Below are 6,955 nucleotides of genomic sequence, written 5' to 3'. Positions count from 1 at the left end.
GTATCAATACCAGCAGATGACAACGTTTCTCTAAAAGAAATGGAAAAAACTTTCAAAATACAAAGACCTGGAAATAGAGATAACTCGAATGTGGAAACTAAAAACAGAAACAATTCCTATCATAGTAGGTGCCTTAGGTATAATAAAAAAATATTCAGACAAATACATAACAAAAACACCAGGACTTACAAATATATATAACATACAGAAAATTGCACTACTGTGTACTGCACACATTTTACGCAAAACACTTTCAATACAGTAAACATAAGAGCACCACAGCAAACCACAGCACATACCCAAGGCGCACAGAGCTGCGCTCGGTAGTGAAGTGAAAGCACATTATAAAAATAAAACTACTGAACAATAATAATAATAATAGTAATAATAAAACTAATATTAATAATGATAATGATTCACATACAGACATGTATATACGTAGGTATATATGTATGTATGTATGTCTATGTTTACTAATTCTACATATTTGGCTGCCTGTGTAAGCTTGAAATGTGTAGGTTAATCATTGTTGCTTACATAGAGTATTAACCTCATTTAAGATGGTGAGATTTGTCAATCTGACGAGGATATTTCAATATTCTTCATGGTTCTGTTCATTCATGAATTATGTTCAAGCCAAGATTTTAACCACTCTGTTATTGATTTCAATGATCGATAATATATGGTTCTCTAAATGGATTTCGCAGACATACTGTTTCATATAAGCTCACCCATAAAGACATACGCATATACACATATATACACAGATTTACAGACAGAGAGCTACACTAACACACAGATGCCTACACTTACAAATATATATACATATATATGTATATACACATACGATGAAATTTTAATCAATCTCTAATGGAAGAAAATGCAAACACAGAAACACAAACTCTCACAGCACTATCACTCACACAGACACATAAATGGATATTTTTTTCCTATCAGACATTGATTATAATTTTGTGAAGCCATGGAAACAAACATACTTGTTTACCTCTAATAAATACTATTGTTTCTAACATCGTTTCAATATCGAGATCAGTAAATCAAGTGCTGCTCTCCGTAATGCATCAAATGAAACGCAGATTGAAGTTGTTTCGCTTAACTGAAATCTATATTCAATTAGAGAATTAAATTACAAAAGATTTTTCGATGTTCACTAAAGAGATTCTGAATAGCATCCTTGAGAACTCCTGTCCACCGGAATGTAGTTTTATATATCAATGTCAGGAACAACAGTATAATAACGGACAGAATTCATCAAGCATTTCGAAGTGTCGTTTCACTTTCTGAATTTAAATTCTACTAGAGTCGTGAATATAATTCCATTAATTATTGTTGCTATTTAGCCATAGATGAGCACTAATTAAGTTCACTTACGTATATCTAAAGACTTTCCAGCCGTGACCTACTGTCTTTATTCCTGCAACTCTCTGATTGAACAGTAATGGCCAATACGGTGTTCTTTTACTTTAGGTTTTTCATTCTTCCAGGGATGATTAGTTTTGACGTACTAGACTCGATTCGATCGAGTGATTCTGACACCCCAACAAATTGCTGAAACGAGGCCAGAATGTCGTTGAATGAAAACAGCCGTTTGAAAATCAGACTGATTTTTGTTTCAATTATTTATATTTTAATTTTGCAGTTTTTGTACATTTTGGAATATAGCGATAATGAGAGAAAAAGAGATTTCTCTGAAAATATTATATTTCAATAAACTTCAAGAATAATGCATGAATAATAGGATAATTCAAAACATTATGGATTTCTTTTTAATAAATGTACATCAGGATTATGCTATCACTTCATTTCATTTTGCGTTCATTCTTTTCGCTAGTTTATAACAATTGTTTTCCTTGTCAGTTCTTTCTAAGCTAGTATTGCTACTTGCAAAATATAATGTATCCAAATTGTATCAGTTTCAGTTAAATTGTTACTAAAGATGTGAATGCACTAAAACAACACACTGATGCATTCTAATTAAACTAATAACTAAAAATAACTTTTTAAAAAATCGATAAGAAATGATATTCAAATTAAATGCGACCATTCTACATTTATTGATTTTAATTCTGAGCTGAAGGTCGTACATACTTTAAAGATGGGCTCTCTATAGTTGATAAAACTTGCCCAGTATATAGTTAGTATTTATTGTAACTGACACCAGTAACATATTGTAAATGACACCGCTCCGTAAAGATATGTATACTGGAAGCCATTTTGTCAAACATCTAATGTTTCTAACAATCACGTGCTTTAACTCGCTATATATGAAGCATAGCCTCAGGAAACAACATAATACACAAAAAAGTCTCTCTCCTAAATAAAGCTTTGCAAGTGCTAGCCAAAATATTTTATGCAAAGGCGTTATTTGATACAGTAAATTGACTAGGAATGTGGCAAAAAGCAGCGTTCTGAGATAATAACCTCTGTGCTCTACATCTTGGGGTTTGAATAGCGTTCTGGATAAATTTGTTCTTTCTATTCGGGTTGAAGAAAAAAGAATAATAATAATAATGTACTGAGGCTGAAAATAAAATTGCTCCATTAATTGCACAAATGAAACCAATAATTTATAGAACAAAATATAGGGAGAACAGTAAACTAACGGAACCTTCATCATATTAGAAAATTTAGTACAGGAAATGCATGCTTCTTCACAAAGTGAACGCAGATTGATACCATCTTAAAATATGAAAAGGATGAAGAAAATCACACATTTAAAAAATGCAAATTGACACACATTTTTACTCTTGAAAGTAAAACGAAATATAACGATAATTAAAATAAAATAGTGAAAATGGTGCAATAATGGACATGAATTTTAATTGTTGGTAAGAAGGAGACTCTGCATCTATGCAGTTTTTTGAGATGGATTCCATTCCGTATCACTTGGTGCTAATGTTGTCTACCACATAATATTAAGTTGGCAAATGCATTATGGTTGACATGTGATATAACGTTCAGATTTGTCGTATATACGCCTACATGTGTATGCACGTATGTACTTGTGTGTGATGTGCATATATATACATTTATTAATATATATTTATAGTTATATAAATTATATTTTTAATTATTTAGTTATATTTTTAATTATTTCAGATTCCCTCTCTTAACGCATGCACCTTAATACAATTAATTCATTATGTATATTACATAATGTATACTTCTTATGGTTGAGTAGACGCTAGAGTAAGGAGAATGCTTTCTAATCTGGGTAAAATAATTACGCAGATGAAGAGCTGGCTACAAGCAGTGTAATAAACATGTAATAAAAGTAAAGCAAATGCACAAACATGTATATATAAGATTATATATTTGATATAGTTTACAAAAGATGTCATACAAACGTAGCCATAAATGTAACAATTTAAGTAGTTCTTTACATCTGTTTCAAAAATTCAGCGACAGGTTGATGTAAGAATAGATACGAAAGCAAATATGTGTACTGAGGTTATATTACACATAAAACATAGAAAAAAATTATGAGCACGTAAACATGAAATCTATGTGAATCGAAGTTATAGCCTTTCTGCTACCTCATCGGAACTGTTTTTGGGAAGGAGTATCAAAATTAGACCTATCCGGTAGCGGACTGGTATTTGAGAGTATAGAAACACCAATAAAAGACGGAGGAAATGTGGGTTAGTGACGGTGAGTTACAAATAGTGATAGTAGGAAAGAATGTGAGATATCGAGCGACGAAGGGAGAGTAGAAGAGAGAAAAGTAAGAAATAATGGAGAAAAAGAAAATGAGAAAGAAAAGCATTGAGCAAATAAAAGGTTATTAATAGTTATAAAGAATCAGACTAGTAGAGACTTGTCATAAATCGGAATTAGAAGAAGACAAAATAAGGGCATGTTACCTTGCCGAGTTGGATTAAAGAAAAAATGTAAAAGAAAGGAACATTTTGGGCTCCCCCTGCAACTGAGTAGCAAAAGACTCTTTGCCGGTTTAAATACAGTATAATCCCGTAGACTATGAAAGGTAGGTAGTGTGGTAAAAATGTAAGGAATTAAATAAGGAAGGACGAAAGAAAAAAATAAAACGAAAGGAAAGAAAAGTGGAGAATTTTGAAATGAATAAAAGATAACATTAGAAAAGAATAAGAAGAGACTAATCGAAGAATGTTATATAACTATAAATACTAGCAGGACCCGTGAAAAATATTCCACGGTATAAGCCAGCACATTTGAAAACATTATGAAAGTATATCGAACACAAACAAGGAGTTTCAAAAATCTCTTTTGTTATCCTGCCGTTTGATAAGGTATTGCTTATTTACTTCCTTGTAATAAGTTTTACATATAATGCGCTTCATAGTTTAAGGAAATAAAAGACGAATTCAAAAGATTAAACTTATTAATATATATTGATTAAATGTTATCTATTTATAATTTTGTTAAATGTCTGTGTGCTTTATTTATTATCAGAGAGTAGGACGGCCTTACAGGGAACTGAACTCATTCTGAAATGAAGGTTGGAGTCATTTGGAGCTAGCTTCATGCGAATTATCTGGAAGCACATTCCATCTTGTTCACCTGTTACTGAAGTAGCTAAAATGCAATTATTTGGTGGCTGACACATCCTATATGCAGTACATGTTTATTTTTTTGAAGTATAATCCTTTTCATTCTTTCCCTCTTTAGCTAATGTCGTCTGTCGTTTGTCCATATTTTATAAACAGATGTTTCGATTAAGCAGACGTGAATTAATTGTATTAAGGTGCATGCGTTAAGAGAGGGAATCTGAAATAATTAAAAATATGTAAACAAAATACATTGTTAGCTGTCCAACAACCAACAAGGCTCAGTCCGAATTAACGACAAAGAAAATTTACATTTCTTTTCATTTCACTTTAGTTCAGCGATCTATCTATTTGTATATCTATTAATATATCTCTCTATTTACATAACATCTGATATACCAGTAGGTTTACCTACCTACCTACCTACCTACCTACCTACCTACCTACCTACTTACCTACCTGCCTACCTACCTACCTACCTACCTACCTACCTACCAGCCTGTGTGCCTGTCTGTATGTATGTTTACTCTTTTATTTTTTTATTTGTTTCGGTCATTTGACTGCGGCCATGCTGAAGCACCGTCTTAAAGATTATTAGTCGAAGAAATCAACCGATAGAATAAGTACTTGTAAGCCAAGTACTTATTCTATGGGTTTCTTTCGCGGAACCGTTAGGTTACTGGGAATAAACACATCAGTATCGGTTGTCAAGCGATGGCTTTATGTGTGTGTGTGTGTGTGTGGGGGGAATAAACACACAAACACATACATACATACATACATACATACATGCATACATGCATACGACGGGTTTCTTTTAGTTTCTGTCTACCAAATCCACCCACAAGACTTTGAATAACCATGGGATTGCACCTAGAAAGTTAACTGGAGCAACATGAAATGAAGTGTCTTGCTGAAGAGCAGAACATGACACACAACCGGGTCCGGGAATCGAACTCACTACCTCATGATTGGGAGCCCCCCCCCACACAGATACACACACACACACACACACACACACACACACACACACACACACACACACACACACACACACACACACACACACACACTCTGTACACACATTGTACGTATGTATGTATGTCTATATAAATGATTATTAAAACTGAATATATCGTTGGACGTCATCGCGATATTCAGCTGAGAACTGTTTGTTGGCTTATTCATGTTTCTTGACGTGTATGTAACGTAGTGCTTCCATGTGTTCATTTATTTGCATTTTGCGTTTGCCGATTAAATGTTATTTTTCTACTTTTGTCATTCGGTATTTATTAAAGGGGCGAATGATCATAATTTGATTAATGATTCAAGAGTTGTTAATCCAGTTAAGGTTTTTTCTCAGTTTCTTTTTACTCTTTCCTTGTTTCCAATTGATATTTGTGCGTAGGTTTAATTCTGAAACCAATTAAGACGGTTCTATTGCTAAAAGATGTTCTTGGTTGATTGTGTGCATGTTTGTGCGTGTATGAGTGTGTGCCCGCACATGCGCTTGTGTGAGTATATCGAACATTAAGGCGAGCATATCAAACTTTAACGTTATTCATCGTTTTGTCTTTTTCCTAAAATATCAAGAAACTGATATTATTCGAGTTATTCTCGTCTTCATTTCGTGTGATAGACAACTGGACAATTTTGTCAGTTCATAGAAAATTTGCCTTTACTAAATGTCATATGGGGAACTGTACCTTATTTGGATTACATATGAATAACACTTCCTTGAGACATATTCCTTTACACATATAGCGGAAATGTATAATGAGAATCAATACAATCTATATTCTGTCTGAATATACATATACATGCACATATATACATGTCTATACGTCTGTCTGTCTATCTCCAAATATACAAGAATAAGGGCAGGGAATCTGACCACCAAAGTTCCCACATCTCAAAATTATTGAACATTTATGGTGCATTTTAGAAAAACAGGTAAGGAGTCGATATCCTCCATCATCATCACTACAAGAACTTGACTCTGTTTCAGCTGAAGAATGGACAGAAATTCCTTTGGAAACAATTCAAACTTTGTATGCAGCCATACCTCATAGAATTCATGCTCTAATTACTGCCAAAGTCGGTCCTACCCCATATTAAAATTAATTTGTTTGGAATTTTAAGGTGTTTCCATTATTTTGTCCAATCCCCGTATATATATATATTGAAATATATATGTATATATAAATATATATATGTATTATATATAAATATGTATATATCATATATAAATAAGTATATATATATATAATATATATGTATCATATATATATACTATATATAGCATATGTATATGTATATATATATATTATATATATATATATATACACATATACATATAATTATATGTATATATATGTATATATATATATATATATATATATATATAT

The sequence above is a fragment of the Octopus bimaculoides genome, chromosome 2 (assembly GCF_001194135.2).
Source record: "Octopus bimaculoides isolate UCB-OBI-ISO-001 chromosome 2, ASM119413v2, whole genome shotgun sequence".
In the NCBI taxonomy this organism is placed as follows: Eukaryota; Metazoa; Mollusca; class Cephalopoda; order Octopoda; family Octopodidae; genus Octopus; species Octopus bimaculoides.
The sequence above is the reverse complement of the archived record's forward strand: the minus strand, read 5'-3'. Positions refer to the sequence as shown.